Genomic DNA, 18,737 nt, shown 5'->3' with positions numbered 1-18,737 from the left:
AGAGAGGAGGGGGAGATGAGCGAGGGTTCCTACACCCACATCGCTGGACCCTGGGACAGGTAAGTGTCCAATTATTAAAAGTCAGCAGCTGCAGTATTTGTAGCAGAAGCAGAACTCCGCTTTGATATTGTTTCTTATGGACAGCCACTGTCCAGGATTGGTTGCCTGTTTGCTACAGAGTTACTTTGCCCCTAGAGCACTTGTTAGACGTTCTATATTGAGTTTAAGTATTTTTGCTGGCAGGAGGGGAATGTTGTACAGTTCGCAGTGTAAATATGTTGTTTAACCTGCTTCTTTTACAGGAATGTAAGAAGATAGCACCTCGGCTGAAGCACCTTGCTGTTGATAATGCTGAAGATGTGTTAAAGCAGACCTTCAGTCGTTTTTTTCATCTTTCCATCTATTAAATCTTCTGCCCTTATTGTTTTAACTTTGGATAGTAAAATTTTTTTTCTGCCAGTAAATACCTAGTGTGGTATTGAGGAGAATATACTCAAACAGTAGGTGTGTTTACAATGAGTAAGTCCAAAACTTTTAGGGCATGGCAGCCCACTTTTATTAAATGGGAAGATTTCATGCACATTAGTTGCCCATGCAAGGGTTTCTTTCACACAAAATCCAAACAATGAAAATGCTAGCCACCTGGCTTGCTTTTTGGCAGCACCACTGCTCCTCTTACCAGTCCCTCTGATTGTGTTGTCCAGCTCTCCTGGTTATCTTTGGCTCTCTTAGCTTTTAGTCACAGTGCCCTGTTGTGCAGCCTACTTCTGGCCTATGGATTGAGGTTCTCCTGACACCCCTATAGGAGCTGACCTAACCCCTGGAATGATACCTCCCTTATCCTGACTGCTAGCTGGGGCAACTCTGACTGCATGGTGAGGCCCTCTGTCTCTTGGCTAAGACCCTCTGTCTCTTTACTTCTGGATGGGGCACCTCTGACTCAGCGGCGGCCTGTCCATAGGGGGCGCCTGGGCGCCGCCCCCCCCCCCCCCCCCTCCAGGCAGCAAAAAAAAAAAAACAAAAAAAAAAATTTTTTAATACTGGCCCTTTAAAAAAAAAAAAAGGAAAAAATAGGTCCTTAAGTGCACTGTGTTCGGACGCCGGATACAGTGCGACGCCGGACACAGTGCACTTATAGGAAGCGCCACGTCTATGCAATCACGAGATTGCAGACGTGGCGCTGCATTTGCGGGCGTTTAGCCCGCCTTGGGGCGTTTTCTGAAGCGCCAAGTAGCTTCCGCCCGGCCATAGTAATACATACTACAGGCGCCGGGCGGAAGCTACTTGGCACTTCAGATTTGATTGACATCTGCCCTGAGTCAGATGTCACTTCCTGGTTCTCTCTCTCATTGCGCCTGAGAGAGGAAGCAGGAAGAATGCTGGTGCCAGTGTGAGGAGGACACCGCAGGAGACCCAAGGTAAGTACCTCTGTGTGGAGATGGGGGGACACCTGCTGTTGGGGGGCTCTGATGGGGACAACTGCTGTGGGGGGCTCTGATGGGGACAACTGCTGTGGGGGGCTCTGATGGGGGACACCTGCTGTGGGGGGCTCTGATGGGGGACACCTGCTGTGGGGGGCTCTGATGGGGGACACCTGCTGTGGGGGGCTTTAATAGGGGACACCTGCTGTGGGGGGCTCTGATGGGGGACACCTGCTGTGGGGGGCTCTGATGGGGGACACCTGCTGTGGGGGGCTCTGATGGGGGACACCTGCTGTGGGGGGCTTTAATAGGGGACACCTGCTGTGGGGGGCTCTGATGGGGGACACCTGCTGTGGGGGGCTCTGATGGGGGACACCTGCTGTGGGGGGCTCTGATGGGGGACACCTGCTGTGGGGGGCTTTAATAGGGGACACCTGCTGTGGGGGGCTCTGATGGGGGACTCTGATGGGGGACACCTGCTGTGGGGGGACTTTGATGGGGACACCTGCTGTGGGGGGACTCTGATGGAGACACCCTGCTGTGGGGGACACCTGCTGTGGGGGGCTCTAAAGGGGACACCTGCTGTGGGGGGCTCTAAAGGGGACACCTGCTGTTGGGGGCTCTGATGGGGACACCTGCTGTGGGGGGACTCTGATGGGGACACCTGCTGTTGGGGGGCTCTGATGGGGACACCTGCTGTGGGGGGCTCTGATGGGGACACCTACTGTGGGGGGCTCTGATGGGGGACACCTGCTGTGGGGGGGCTCTGATGGGGGACACCTGCTGTGGGGGGACTCTGATGGGGGACACCTGCTGTGGGGGGACTCTGATGAGGGACACCTGCTGTGGGGGGCTTTGATGGGGGACACCTGCTGTGGGGGGCTCTTGTGGGGGGCTCTGATGGGGGACTCTGATGGGGGACACCTGCTGTGGGGGGCTCTGATGGGGACACCTGCTGTGGGGGGACTCTGATGGGGGACACCTGCTGTGGGGGGCTTTGATAGGGGACACCTGCTGTGGGGGGCTCTGGTGGGGGGCTCTGATGGGGGACTCTGATGGGGGACACCTGCTGTTGGGGGGCTCTGATGGGGGACACCTGCTGTTGGGGGACCCTGATGGGGACACCTGCTGTTGGGGGGCTCTGATGGGGGACACCTGCTGTGGGGGGCTCTGATGGGCGACTCCTGTTTTGGGGGGACTCTGATGGGGACACCTGCTGTGGGGGACACCTGCTGTGGGGGGCTCTGATGGGGGACACCTGCTGTGGGGGGACTCTAATGGGGGACACCTGCTGTGGGGGGACTCTAATGGGGGACACCTGCTGTGGGGGGACTCTGATGGGGGACACCTGCTGTGGGGGGCTCTGATGGGGGACACCTGCTGTGGGGGGCTTTGATAGGGGACACCTGCTGTGGGGGGCTTTGATAGGGGACACCTGCTGTGGGGGGCTTTGATAGGGGACACCTGCTGTGGGGGGGGGCTTTGATAGGGGACTCCTGTTTTGGGGGGACTCTGATGGGGACACCTGCTGTGGGGGACACCTGCTGTGGGGGGCTCTGATGGGGGACACCTGCTGTGGGGGGACTCTAATGGGGGACACCTGCTGTGGGGGGACTCTAATGGGGGACACCTGCTGTGGGGGGACTCTGATGGGGGACACCTGCTGTGGGGGGCTCTGATGGGGGACACCTGCTGTGGGGGGCTTTGATAGGGGACACCTGCTGTGGGGGGCTTTGATAGGGGACACCTGCTGTGGGGGGCTTTGATAGGGGACACCTGCTGTGGGGGGGGCTTTGATAGGGGACACCTGCTGTGGGGGGCTCTGATGGGGACACCTGCTGTGGGGGGCTCTGATGGGGACACCTGCTGTGGGGGGCTCTGATGGGGGACACCTGCTGTGGGGGGACTCTGATGGGGGACACCTGCTGTGGGGGGACTCTGATGGGGGGCACCTGCTGTGGGGGGCTTTGATGGGGACACCTGCTGTGGGGGGCTCTGGTGGGGGACACCTGCTGTGGGGGGGCTCTGATGGGGGACACCTGCTGTGGGGGGGCTCTGATGGGGGACACCTGCTGTGGGGGGGCTCTGATGGGGGACACCTGCTGTGGGGGGACTCTGATGGGGGACACCTGCTGTGGGGGGCTTTGATAGGGGACACCTGCTGTGGGGCGCTTTGATAGGGGACACCTGCTGTGGGGGGCTCTGGTGGGGGCTCTGATGGGGGACTCTGATGGGGACACCTGCTGTGGGGGGACTTTGATGGGGACACCTGCTGTGGGGGGGCTCTGATGGAGACACCTGCTGTGGGGGGGCTCTGATGGGGACACCTGCTGTGGGGGGACTCTGATGGGGACACCTGCTGTGGGGGGACTCTGATGGGGACACCTGCTGTGGGGGGACTCTGATGGAGACACCTGCTGTGGGGGGACTCTGATGGAGACACCTGCTGTGGGGGGGCTCTGATGGAGACACCCTGCTGTGGGGGACACCTGCTGTGGGGGCTCTGATGGGGACACATGCTGTGGGGGGGCTCTGATGGAGACACCCTGCTGTGGGGGACACCTGCTGTGGGGGGCTCTGATGGGGACACATGCTGTGGGGGGACACTGATGGATGGCAACTCTGATGTAAGGGGACAGAGGCTGTATTTGGGGGGGGGCAGAGGCTGCATTTTGGGGGGGGGACAGAGGCTGCATTTGGATTTGGGGGGGAGACAGAGGCTGCATTTTATGTGACAGAGGCTGCATGTAAGAAGGGACTGCTGGGGACACCTGATGGCATCTGGTTGTAGGCGACGTGGCTAGTGACACACTCGGGGCTCCCACTGATTCTGCATTATGGTGAGTTGAACGATTTCATTTTATATTACAATGTAATAATGAGCTTCAATCATCCTGACACCATAACAACCATGGTGCCGTAATGATTGAAGCGCTAACACCAGGTGTTTGGAGTATCTTTATCTTCTGATTGTTAAACTTTGTAGAATACACATTTCTTTTGTTGTGTAGGATCTAGGCCTGCTGTCCCTCTCTCCCTCTCCCTCCATCCCTCGTTCATCTCAGACACTAACCACACCACCTTAGAGCCACGCCCACTATTTCGCTGAAACCACGCCCATTTTCACCAAGTGGGAGGGGTCAAAAAGGAAGGGCGGGGTCTGGCGCCCCCCCATCCTAAAACTTCACCAGCCGCCACTGCTCTGACTCCTCAGTTGGACCCTCTGTTTCTTGGCTTCTGGCTGGGGCCCCCTGACCCCTGGGTGAGACCTCAGTCTCCCACACTGGGAGCGGTCTCCAACTGGGATCTCTGAGCTATCCTCAGACCTGAGTATATAATGACTCTGCACACCTGTGTACTCACACAGATTGCAGGCACCTGGTAAATCCTGGACACAGGATTGAAAGTTCCAATCCAGAACTACAGATAGCGGAGAAAGCTAAAAACAGTTTTCTCCGTTCAGAAATTATAATCCTTAACCACGCATTAACCCAAAATGTGAATCCTGTGTCACATGTTCCTATATTCTCACAGTGACAGGGCCTAAGTAAAGTAAAGTAAATAGTTTGGACTGCACAGGCAGTCCAACTCCAGGATTGCACATTCATACGTGCCATTGCCAGAAAGTTTGCTGTGTCTCCCAGCACAGTCTCAAGAGCATGGAGAAGATTCCATCAGACAGGCAGTTACTCTAGGAGAACTGGACAGGGCCATAGAGGGTCCTTAACCCATCAGCAGGACCGGTATCTGCTCATTTCTGCAAGGAGGAACAGGATGAGCACTGCCAGAGCCCTACAAAATGACCCCCAACAGGCCACTGGTGTGAATGTCTGACCAAACAATCAAAAACAGACTTCATGTGGGTGGAATGAGGGCCCAACGTCCCCTAGTGGGCCCTGTGCACACTGCCCGGCACCGTGGAGCTTGATTGGTATTTGCCATTGAATACCAGAATTGGCAGGTCCTCTACTAGTGCCCTGTGCTTTTCACACTTGAGAGCAGGTTCACCATGAGCGCATTTGACAGACGTTTAAAGGATCTGGAGAAGCCATGGAGAACGTTATGCTGCCTGTAACATCGTTCAGCATGACCGGTTTGGCGTTGGGTTAGTGGTGGTCTGGGGAGGCATATCTATGGAGGGGCGCACAGACCTTTACAGGCTAGACAATGGCACCCTGACTACCATTAGGTGTTGGGATGAAATCCTTGGACCCATGGTCAGACCCTACGCTGGTGCAGTGGGTCCTGGGTTCCTCCTGGTACATGAAAATGCCCGGCCTCATGTGGTGAGAGTATGCAGCCAGTTCCTGGAGGATGAAGGAATTGATACCATTGAAGGGCCCCCACACTCGCCTGACCTAAATCCAATAGAACCACTTGGGACATTATGTTTCAGTCCATCCGACACCTCTAGGTTGCACTTCAGTCTGTTCAAGAGCTTAGTGATGCCCTGATCCAGATCTGGGAGGAAATATCCCAGGACATCATCTGTCATCTCATTAGGAGCATGCCCCAGCGTTGTCAGGCATACATACAAGCACGTAGGTACAAACTACTGCGTACCATTTTGAGTTGCTGCAATTATATTTCAGCAAAACATACTAGCCTGCCACATCATTTTTTTCACTCTGAGTTTCAGGGTATCTTTGAATTCAGCCCTCTGTAGGTTGATAATTTTCATTTCCATCAAACAATGTGGCATCCTTTCATTCCTAACACATTACCCAGTATAGATATCCAGCATGATATTTTTCCCCATTGACATCTGATGTTGTGTTTTCAAAGTGTTCCTTTAAATTTTTTGAGCAGTGTATTTTTTCTTTAAAGGGTAAGTTCACCTTTTCAGAAAAAATGTAAGGGTGAACTAACGCCATATAATTCTGGACATCCCCCCCACATACACCTACACATAGCGGCCATGATGTCCCATGTTGCCAGTATAGAAATCTATACACTGTAATACACAGCCCTGGAATACGGATCTATCATGATGCTCGTCTGGCAAAGGCAATTGGTCAGCGCAGTCACGTGACCATGCTGACCAGCAGATCAAGGGATAGCACAGCTGCTATTTGCAGTGGGATTCGAAGGGGTGGGTAGGCTACTAGTCCCCTGCTGTACTCTGTGGTTATTCTGGCTACCTGGCCCCCAACTGTGTTCTGAGGTTCCTCCAGCTACCTGGTCCCCTGCTCCATGGCTCCTCCTTCTGGCCACTACATCATGACTGGGTCAGGTCCTGTGATGTAGCGGCTGGAGGAAGAAAATGTGGAGGGCATCAACTGATCAAGTATGTTATACACCCCAAAATATCAGATATCACCAGATTTTGCACTCTCAACATTTCAATAAAGTAAAAAAAAAAAAAGGAAAATCGTGTCTTGAATTAAAAAAATGCAAAGCAACACTTGTACAGGATGGGCATCAACCCGCAGGCTTAAACAAATTGTTTTCACGTGAAGATTGGTATAAATGAGCCATCAAATCAATGAAAATACATGAACCTGTTGTATTGCGTGTCAACACACATCCTAGAGCATTGATGTACATCGATGTGTGCTAACATGTCATCCCATTGATTAAAAGGCATAGGTGTGAATCTGGCCCCAAAACCATCCCCGAAGCCTGGAGACCGCAACAGACATAACTGTAATGACGCGTGAAACCTGAATATCCATTTATTTTCTATAAATAATAACATTGAAGGTTCCGAGAACTCGGATACATAAAACTCTGAATGTATAACATTTATGGATCAGTCAATCACACCTTTGTGTGCATTGACGCACGTTGTGCACAGGCAACACATTCACTATGAATAGACTGTCAGCACACCTCAGTACGTAATAACGCACCTTCAGTATTTTTGGCATCACAGTGCAGCAATATGTACAAAGCATTCACATCTGAGTGATGGGGTGTGCTATACACAGTGTATAGGTCCACTGTATATGTGCACTGGGCTGCCATTCAGAATGAATGGCAATGTTCATTACTGCAACACAAAGATTGTAAGCGAGGTTAGGGCCCATTCACACTATGTACAGGCATTGCGAACGGCACCCCAACGCATGTACATTAGAGCACATCACACAACACATTGCACATACTGCATGTTGTGGTATGCTGATAAAGAAAAGGGTTATGTGCATTGGCAGCTCATTCATAACAAATTAGCTGCTTTAAAGTTGTTGTAAAGGCAGAAGTTTTTTTTCTTAATGCATTCTATGCATTAAAGGAGTTGTAAAGGCAGAAGGTTTTCTTTATCTTAATGCATTCTATGCATTAAGATAAAAAACCTTTTGTGTGTAGCAGCCACCCCAACACCCCCTAATTACTTACCTGGGACCCATCTCTCCTCAGCGATGTCCACGAATGTCTAAGCCGTCCTTGACACTCCTCCTGATTGGCTGAGACACCGTGTCAAGCCGTCCTTGACACTCCTCCTGATTGGCTGAGACACAGCAGAGGCGCCATTGGCTCCCGCGGCTGTCAATTATTATTATTATTATTATACAGGATTTATATAGCACCGACAGTTTACGCAGCGCTTTACAACATTAGGGCAGACAGTACAAGTACAATACAATTCAATACAGGAGGAATCAGAGGGCCCTGCTCGTTAGAGCTTACAATCTAGGAGGGAGGGTCAAGTGATACAAAAGGGTAATAGCTGCGGGGGATGAGCTAATGGAGAAAATAGTGCAGTTGTTAGATGGAGGCAGGATAGGCTTCTCTGAAGAGGAAAGTTTTCAGGGATCGCCTAAAAGTGGATAAAGTTGGAGACAGTCTGACAGATTGGGGTAGGGAATTCCAGAGGATGGGTGAGGCTCGGGAGAAGTCCTGGAGGCGGATATGGGAGGAGGTGATGAGGGAGCTAGAGAGCAGGAGGTCTTGGGAGGAACGGAGATGGCGATTAGGTTGGTATTTTGAGACTAGGTTAGTGATGTAGCTGGGGGCAGAGTTGTGGATGGCTTTGTAACTTATTGTTAGTATTTTGAATTTAATTCGTTGGGCGAGTGGTAGCCAATGGAGGGATTGGCAGAGAGGGGTAGCAGACACTGAGCGGTTTGTAAGGTGGATGAGTCTGGCAGCAGCATTCATGATGGACTGAAGGGGGGATAGTCTGTTTAAAGGTAAGCCAATGAGGAGGGAGTTGCAGTAGTCAAGGCGAGAGATAACCAGGGAGTGAATCAGGAGCTTTGTGGTTTCATTGGTTAGAAGGGGACGTAGTTTAGAGATGTTGCGGAGGTTGAGGCGGCAAGCTTTGGAAAGTGATTGGATGTGGGGCTGAAAGGAGAGTTCAGAATCCAGGATAACACCTAGTACCCTGACATGTGGGGACGGGTGGATGGTTTTGCCATTGCTCTTGACAGAGAAGTCGGGGGAAGGGGAACGTGGGGGAGGAAATATTATAAGCTCGGTTTTGGACAAGTTGAGTTTGAGGAAGTAGTGTGACATCCATACAGATATGTCTGTTAGTAAGTTAGTGATGCGTGAGGAGATTGATGGGGTGAGTTGAGGGGTGGAGAGATAGATTTGTGTGTCATCAGCATAGAAATGATATTGAAAGCCGTGAGAGGCTATCAGCTGACCCAGGGAAGAGGTGTAGATTGAAAATAAAAGAGGTCCAAGAACAGAACCTTAGGGGACCCTGACAGAGAAGAGAAGAGGAGTGGAGGAAGTAGAATTGTAAGTGACACTGAAGGTGCGTTGGGATAGGTAGGATGAGAGCCACTGAAGAGCACAGTCACGGAGACCGAGGGAGTAAAGTTTTTTGAGGAGGAGGGGGTGGTCAACCGTGTCAAAGGCAGCTGAAAGATCCAGAATTAGGAGTACAGAATAGTGTCCATTGGTTTTTGCAGTTAGTAGGTCATTTGTGAGTTTTAAAAGAGCAGTTTCTGTGGAGTGTTGAGGGCGAAATCCAGATTGAAGGGGATCAAGAAAGTTGTTTTTAATGAGGTGGTCACTCAGTTGGTTGTAAACCAGGCGTTCAAGGAGTTTAGAGGAAAAGGGGAGCAAGGAGATTGGGCGTAGGTTGTTAAGATTGGTAGGGTCCAAGGACGGCTTTTTGAGTATGGGGGTGACCAGTGCATGTTTTAGAGCATCGGGGAAGATGCCAGAGGTGAGGGAGAGATTGAAGATGTGGGTTAGAGAGTGTAGGATGGGGTCAGAGGGTGACCATAGCATTTGAGAGGGAATAGGGTCCAGGGGACAGGTGGTTAGGTGGGCGATAGGAAGGAGTTTAGCAACTTCATCTGTAGTAGTAGATTTGAATAGGGGGAGTGTCAGTTGTATCTGTTGACATGGGGTCTTAGCTGGGGGATGAAAGTCAATGAAAGTCAGTCAGCCAATCAGGGAAGAGAGGGGCCCCCCGGGGCTCCGTGTCTGAATGGACACACAGAGCTGTGACTCGGCTCCAGTGCCCCCATAGGAAGCTGCTGGCTATGGGTGCACTCAAGGGAGGGGCCAGGAGCAGCAAAGAGGAGGATCCTGGCTGCTCTGTGAAAAACCAACTGCACAGACAAGGTAAGTATAACCTGTTTGTTATTAAAAAAAAAAAAGAGCCTTTACAATCACTTTAAGATAAAAAAAAGCCTTCTGTGTGCAGCAGCCCCTTCAGCGCCCCCCCCCCCCCCAATACTTACCTGAGCCCCATCTTGATCCAGCGATGTTGCACGAGAGACTCGGCTGTCTGGACTCATTGGCTGAGACAACAACAAAGCGCCATTGGCTCCCGCTGCTGTCAATCAAAATTGGGGAGCCAATGAGGAGAGAGAGGGGGCAGGGGCTGGGCTGCGGCTCTGTGTCTGAATGGACACATGGACCAGAAAAGAGGAGGATCTTCGTTGCTCTGTGCAAAACCACTGCTAAGAACAGGCAAGTATAACATGTTTTGTTGTTTTTAAAGGAGAAAAAAAAAAACAAGATTTTAGTACAATTATAACTTTCAAGATTCTTTTTTATTATTCAAGTAACAAGACAATGTCTTAGAAAGTACATTCAATGAACAATAAAGCTTATAAATGTGAAATTAAGCATACGCATCTGAATGTCCTTCCATCAGGATATGCAGAAATATAACACCTCAGAACATTAAACCGAGAAATTTCAATATAAAACATATTTGGTGTAAATATTGGTGAGGTTGACAAGATGAAATAAGAAGGATATAAATTGTTAGCAGCAAGGTCATGAAACATGTTTCTGATTCGTTGGGGACTAACTGACTTTAGTATCATTTTAAAGCAGAATCTTACACATAACAACTTGATAAAAAATAATGTTGTTTAGCAAGGAACATAAGTGTGATGATGAGACACCTAGCTAACAGGTGGGTAGCCTCACTTTCGTCATTCAGTGCATGCGCTGCTAGTAATACGGAGTCATGTCAGAGCTTACTGAGTTTCAAAGAGGGCAAACTGTGCCCATTTATCTGGTGCCTCTGTGACTGAAGTTGCTCATTTATTTGTGGTGTCACAGGGTACAGTGTCAAAGGTTATTACACCATATACATGTAGCGCTACCCACGCAGGAGCCGCTTGAATATTGTTGGTTCTTTACTCTGCCTTCTCAACACCAAGAACAGACTCAACCCCACTGACACACCTGGCTGTAGTGTAGTGTAAATACCACAGTAAAAGACACAGGTTATAGTGAAATCAGACAGTAACTTTTACTGTGAGCTTGTTTAAACAGGGCAAAACAAACAGTCACAGCACTATAAAGCAGTAAGGAGATATAATTAAATATGCAAAGACAAACTTACAAGAAAATTTACATGTTCAAAATTAGTCTTCTCTTAGAAGACTCCCTTAAAGCGGAGTTCCATCCAAAAATGGAACTTACGCTTTTCCGACCCCCCCCCCTTCTGGTGTCACATTTGCCACCTTTCAGGGGGGGGGGGAGCATATACCTGTCTAATACAGGTATTCTGCTCCCACTTCCGGGCATACATACCCGAGCCACGCGCAGGAATCTATGCCCCTCCCCCCGCTGTATTCTGGGAGACACACGGGTCCCAGAAAACAGCAGGGACCAGTGGGATAGTGCAGCGCGAGTCGCGCATGCACAGTAGGGAACCAGGAAGTGAAGCCACAAGGCTTCACTTCCTGATTCCCTTACCGAGGATGGCAGTGGCAGCACCCGACAGCCGAGGGATAGATCGGCTTTGGGTGCCGACATCGCGGGAGCCCTGGATAGGTAAGTGTCCATATTTTAAAAGTCAGCAGCTACAGAATTTGTAGCTGCTGACTTAGAAAAAAAAAAAAAAAAAATGGCGGAACTCTGCTTTAAGTAAAACAGCCTAAAGAGCAGAGGTAAACACGTGATGACAAGTCAAGAAATCGTAATATTAAATTCAATAAAGCATCTGACAACCCCAAACAAATTGGGCTATATGAGTCCAGGCAGAAGGAGGGTAAAAGAATGACCTTATCTTTGTTTGTTAATCCTTTCCCTTCCTCACCCCAGCATCACCGTCCCAGCAGGCCTGCTTAACTTCAATACCTGACCCAGTGCACTGAATCAACCCCCAGTGTGGATCCACCTATAATTGACCAATGTCCTGAACTTAGATAGGGCCTTTTAAGATTTTTAGTTTACAGTGGTGCACTTGTTGATCTCTAGTAATGAGGTGAACACAGCACATCCAAAGGGTTTGATAAGCAACCAGTATTGTAATCCTATGGGGTAGTGAGCAAGTACTTTCAATGCCAGGCAAAGTGTAACAGCCTCAATGTTCTGTGTAACTAAGAGAGGCAGAGTGACAAAGATAATAGAGTTCTGACTTATGCCCCGTACAAACGATGAGATTATCGGACGAATGATCGTCCGTTTTTTTTTTTGCATGCTAATCTCAGATCGAATCTGATGAGTTTACTAAAGTCACGAAAATTCCCGTACGACAGAAAAAAAATTTGGAAGTGATGTCATGTGTTGTAATGCATTTTCTAACGATAACTGTACTGATTGAATGAAAATCGTACAATCAGGCATCGTACGAAAAAATTGTTCGTGCACGTCTGATAGAATAATATCGGATGAACTGTCATGATCGGCTCTTGAAAGCTCTGTACTAACGATCCGATTACTGTACGATCACTTCGAAAGCGGTATTTTCCGTACAATTTTCTGATCGTGTTTACGGGGCATTAGGGAGTATTGGGCAAAAACCCTCTCACAAACTCCTGTGTCTAGGGCCCAGAAGAAGATGCTACAGTGCCAGTCTTTACAAGTGTCCAATTGACACCACCTCAGGGGAACATCACACACTGATCGGGACATCTGAGGATGTCCTCGGAATCCTCCTTTAGCTCCGGATGCCCGCCGCTGACTCCCCGGCTGTAACGAACGTGATCCCCCAGATCTAATGCTCTGTACACATGACCGGTTTTGCCGTTGGAATAAACTCTGAAGGTTTTTCCGACGGAGTTCCGACGGAATTCCGCTCAAGCTGTCTTGCATACACACGGTCACACCAAATTCCGACTGTCCAGATACACACGGTCACACCAAATTCCGACTGTCCAGATACACATGGTCACACCAAATTCCGACCGTCCAGAACGCGGTGTCGTACAACACGTACTAGAAAACGGAAGTTCAATAGCCAGTCGCCAATAGCTTCCATCTCTTACTTGCTTCCGAGCATGCGTCGTTTTTGGTGCGTTGGAACAGCATACAGACAAGCGGTTTTTCCGATAGTAATTTGTTCCGTCGGAAAAATATAGAACATGTTCTCTATCTAAGTCTGTCTGAATTTTTGACGGAAAAAGTCCGATGGGGCATACACACGGTCGGAATATACGATGAAAAGCTCCCATCGGACGCTTTCTGTCGGAAATTCCGCTCGTGTGTACGCGGCATAAGGCCGCAACATTTTTTTCCCACGTCCAGACTCTTCTCTCCTCATGGCAGCTCTGTCTTTTTCCCAGAAAACCTTTTTTAGTAAATCCTCCTCCACACAGCAGTGCCTCTTGGGAATTGTAGTTCTCTGCTGTTCGATTTCAATCAAAAGGTCTGTGCTGGGAACACACATGAGGGACAGACCATCCTCCTAATAAACAAAAACTTGATGGACTTTGAATTTGCCAGCATGACAAACATGTGACCTCAGTGGGCGGAAGTCTGGGATTGTATTTCTATTCTATTGGTTTTTATGTGATTAAAGCTGGTCAAACACTAAGAGATTTTCATCAGGAGACAGCTGAAATTTGCTCCATGTGTGGCCCTGTCTCCACCCTCCTACCCAACATTCTTTGATTGAAAATGTTTGGACCAACAAAGACTGGATGCAGCTACTGTTTGGGTATTCTGAAGGCCATCACCAGCAGCTGTCAGAATACACTAGGAGCAGAAGGATGGATGGGGAAGCTATTAAATGTTATTATTATTATGCCTCAGAATTGCTCAAGTGATCTCCAAGTTTGCATTTTACATTGAGGCTCGGTTCACACATAAACCGGCCGCGAATCGGGTAGCAATGCTGTCCGTCCCTGTTCTCAATTTCAGGGCAGAATCTTTGCCTGAATTCGGCCCTGAAACGGAGCCAAAGACGCACAGCGTTTCTGAGCAGTGCGTTCCGCAGCTGCAAGATATGTTAACCGGCTCCATAGGGAGCTTGCTATGCAAATTAGATGAGGGGAAACCCACATAGGTGTGAATCCGGCCTTTGTTCACTTTAGGAGGGTTTGGCATTCACAAACAAGTCTATAGGAATGTAAAAGCTGTATAAAGCAGGTCAAATGCAGGTCAGAAGGAGGCCAACTGCAGGTCATATATACCCGTCAATGAATTCTGAATCATTTCAGAAATCTCTTGAATTAATACTGATGTCATAGGCACAAGCCCAAAATCCATTTACACAACCCCCTTGACAACAGTTTTTCCTTTTTTTTTAATCGGCCTAGTTTTTCCTGGTGGTACAAAACCTTTATTGTACTTGTCCATGGTGGAATTGTCTCCTGCTCAGAGCAGAGTGTAGTCATTTACTGCTCTGCTGTATGAAGTCTACGATGTTTACAATATCATCGCTCCTTACCAATGAGATAATCGATTCGCTGGATCTCTGACAAAATGGGGCTGACCCAGGAAATCACAGGGAAATTCTGTGCTTACCATTGTTTCCACTATATATACTTGCTGCTTGGAAATAAAATGTTGAGTTTTGCGTATTAACCTTATATACTATATACCTGTATGTCCTGTCATTCTATTGTCTATTACTAATCTCACCAACACTTTCCTTTTCAGGTGCCTTTCTGATATGAAGTGGAGTTGGCAGGACGCAGACGCCATCCTTAAAAAGATGAAGGTAAGACTTTCAGTATATAAGGGGGGCATTTAAAAAGTGCAGCCATGGGGTTGTGAGAAAAAATAAATTGGGGGACAGCTTGGTTATTTGACCGGTCGAACACACATGACCAGCTCTCCTCCAATCATAGAGCAGCTCAATGAACTACCATAGAGTACACACCGTGACCCCCACATTGTAAGTTAGCTATAAAATGTGGACCATGGTGTGCATAGCCCTATGGAGTATAATGGAGAGCAGATAGCGACATCTGCCTTCTGTTATAAATAGGCCCCTAAATTTACTTCTGTCCAAAATAGCTTCTGCCTCAGTTTTTTTAATTGTATTTCATTTTTCGTGTTCGTGTTTTGCAGATAGAAAACCAGATTCCGGTTTTCCTAAAAGTCTATTGCCAGTTTTAGTTGTCTGTTCATTATGTTTATATGTGTTACTTATCTTTCAGAATCTTGGAGGATGCCCAGTGGAATTACATTCAGGCAAGGCATGACTTCACCTATATTAAAGGTAAGAGCATTCAACTAAAACTAGATTTGATTTTTCCACAATACTTTATCACCCAGTAAGCCCTGGTTTATATTGATGCGATTTTGTATGCATTCCAGAACACGACATGACAAGTGAAATAACACGACTTTCTATGGTGACCACTCCAAAAGCAAAGTGTTTTTTGTTAAAAAGGTCCTGTGTGTGTGTTGTGATGCAATTTTTATCTCTATATAGTCTAATGGAAACTGCATGGAAAACGCATAGGTGTTCAAAGACTAAGTGATTCCAGTGCGATTTCTAGCAGGCTATAGTGTCTTTCTGAGCTGATTTTCAGAGAGAGAGAGAGATAAAGAGAAAATCGTAACTGTATCCAAATCGCATTGGAATTGCACCTAAATCCGCATGAAGTCACATTAGACATTAACCTTGAAATCACTCTAAAAACCTCAGTTAATTCGTACTGCATAAGTGTAAACCTAGGCTAAAGCCTCGTACACACTATCGGATTTTCGGCAGGGAATTGTGTGATGACAGACTGTTTGCCTAAAATCCGACCGTTAGTACGCTCCTTCAGACAACTGTCCAACTTTCTGCCAACAAATGTTGGATGTGAGGCTAGTAAATTTTCGGCGCACACCGGTCTGTTGTCAGATTTTCATATAGTGTGTACACAAGTCTGTCACACAAAAGTCCAAAGTACAAACCCGCATGCTCGGAATCAATGCTCGCCAAACACGACACTGTCAGAAGGTGCCCAAAGGGTGACTCTCAAGAGCTGAAATTCCACATAGTATGTCACTATGTTCGTGTTTGTTGGCCGGCAATTGTGTTCCGTTAGTATGCAAGACAGGTTCCAGGCACGCGCCCTTCGGACAAAAGTCTGACGCTACGTTGGCCAACAATCGGATCATGTGTACGAGGCTTAAGGGCTTGTTCACACAAGCAGTGTTGCCCAACACAGTGTAAATGTAAGCACAAGGAAAATAACATGTTTTCTATTGTTTCAGATCACACTTATGCCCTCCATTGGTTTGCGCTGTGCTGAAAAAAAAAAAGATAGGACATAGTAATAGCATACATTACAAAAAAAAGAGAAAGGGGTACTAAAATGCACTGGAACACCTGCAAAAAATGCATAACAGTGCGACTTAAAAACACATGCCAGCATGCACGGTAACAACCATAACTTACTCACTTTCTTTTTTATAGTTTGCAGGCACACCAGGACATTCCAGAAGATGCCTTCATTCCTTAGATCCATTGGAGGAGTTTTGTACCCTGCTTTTCAGAGACTTTTGATGGAAACAGCCAAGCTTCTTATCCTGTTCTACAGAGACTTTTGATGGAAACCGACAAAGCATATTGTACCTTGTTCTACAGTGTGTGTTTTGTGCATGTGTGTAGTGTGTGGTTTATAGTGTGTGTTCTGCGTGTGTAGTGTGTTGTATGTGTGTATATAGAGTACAGTAGTGTAGGGACTGGCCAGAGGCATTACCTTGACAGTTGGCTAGCTTAAACATGTATTGCAATGCATGTGAACCAAAAATCCTTGTTTTTATGTAGTTTGCAAGAAATGTATAAAAATGTATAGCAGTGTGCAGAGGATTGATGCACAGGATGGGTTATGCATACAGTATGTGTAAAGCTATTTGGATTTGAACAAAGACATATTTCTATTTCTGTTCTACAGAGAAGTTAGATTGATAGAAACCACCAAATGTATGTATCCTGTTCTACAGAGAATGTATATTATCTAATAAAAAAATCATTTTGACCATTAGCATAGGGTTGTGAGAAAAAAAAAAGTGGGGGACAGCCTGGTTATTTCACTTGTCTAACACACATGGCAAGCTCTCCTCCAATCACAGAGCAACTCCGTGAACTACCATGCCGCTGTCCACATGTAGCCGCACACCGAGCGTTTACCTGTGGATGTCTGAGCTGGACACAGCTGACTTCATCAAGGCTCAGATATCCGCAGGTAAACATGCGTTGTGCGGCTATATGCGAATAGTGGTGGCCACTGTCAGCCTGTCATTAGTTTAAAGAAGCTGACCGGCCGCTGCTATTCGCATTACCTGGTCCTTCCTAAATAACTAAGGGGCGGGGCCACTCGGAAACATCACCTGGTGGCACTGCCCCCTGCCATGTCACCAACCCAGCATGCACCGGTCGTTAATATCACAGGGGGCAGTGCCACCAGGTGATGTCGCCAGAAGGCCCCCGCCCCGTAGCTATTTAAGAACTGTCACACAGCACGTGCAGACTGCAGAGCTTTTAGCTTTCGTCATGATTGACAGTGCATCCACACCGGGGGACATTTTTTTGTTTTAATAAAGGAATGGTCAAAAACTGTGTCCATATCTTTATTTCTTTTTGACACTTTTTTTGGTGAATGAGTAGGGGTGCAATGTACAAGTGGTGTAACTAGGTTTACAACCACTTTAAAGCTTGTAGGAGGAGTTTTCATTCTCCCCTGATCCTTTGTCTGGACAGCGCTGTTTGACCCTGTGCTGATTACATGCAATTTCCCTAGAAAAAAAAAACAAAAAACACTCTAGTAGCACACACCAAACTGAGCATGTGCAGCCTGACTCCTAATGCTGTGTTCTATCGCGAGCTTGGTAGGAGTCAGTTAAAAAAAAAGGAGGAGGATCAGAGAAGACAGGATCAAACAGCCTTTAGGCTGGGTTCATACTGGAAAATGCAGCTGATCACAGCAGGAGTCTGGTGTGTCTCCATTCACCGCTTTAGGTCAGATTTCAGCCCTAAATTTGGGCTGATTTGGACATGAAAATGGACCAAAATACACACAGGGCTCCTGTGCAATTTGCACTGGAGCTGCTGCTGACATGTGTAAACCGGCTCCATTGAGAGCTGGTCACAATCTCCTCCTATGCGAATGGGATGCGGGGAAATCAGCATCCAATTCACATAAGTGTGAACCCAGCCTGATACACAATGCAGAGGATTAACCCCTTAGATTCCAGTGAGTTTAACAAGCATGCTTTACTGCATATAAAGACTGATTTACTGTTGTGGGTTTAGCAGCACTTTAATTGAATAAGCTGATTGGCTACCATGCACACAGCTGCACCAGATTCTGAGCACACCAATTTTAGAAAATCCCCCCCTCCCCCCAATGTGTAGGTGTGGTGCTGTTCTTAAAAGCAATCCTATGACCAGGAATCTAAGTGCCCCAATATCGCACTCTAATCAGTGACTTATATATAACTTAACTAGTAGCCGCCCACCATTAAATGACAGCGGGGTGGTGCGGCTCTCGTTCTGGGATGCCGTTTTCCAAAAGTTTTATTGAGCATGTACATGCTATGGGAGCATCTTTTCTCTACATGTGGATGAAACGGATGAACATTTAAAAAAGGAAAGTAAGGAGAGGTCTCTAAAGACGTGGATCTGGGATCTGCCGCACCGTGGCAAACACTGTGAATGTGAAATACCCCTTCGAGGGGAGAACATTTCCGGTGAGTGCAATACCTATAGGGGGCACTATAAGA

General features: G+C 47.9%; 1 long non-coding RNA gene across 1 annotated transcript; it reads left to right on the top strand.

Annotated features, from left to right (window-relative positions):
• Window positions 1-1,041: 1,041 nt before the first annotated feature.
• Window positions 1,042-17,421, top strand: LOC141112151 (uncharacterized). The gene is made up of 5 exons (XR_012236532.1): window positions 1,042-1,418; window positions 4,160-4,261; window positions 14,673-14,733; window positions 15,176-15,237; window positions 16,429-17,421. It is a non-coding gene; the product is annotated as an uncharacterized lncRNA (long non-coding RNA).
• Window positions 17,422-18,737: the final 1,316 nt, after the last annotated feature.

This window comes from Aquarana catesbeiana, linkage group LG11, assembly GCF_042186555.1.
Source record: "Aquarana catesbeiana isolate 2022-GZ linkage group LG11, ASM4218655v1, whole genome shotgun sequence".
Lineage (NCBI taxonomy): Eukaryota > Metazoa > Chordata > Amphibia > Anura > Ranidae > Aquarana > Aquarana catesbeiana.
This window is presented reverse-complemented; position numbering and strand designations above follow the sequence as displayed.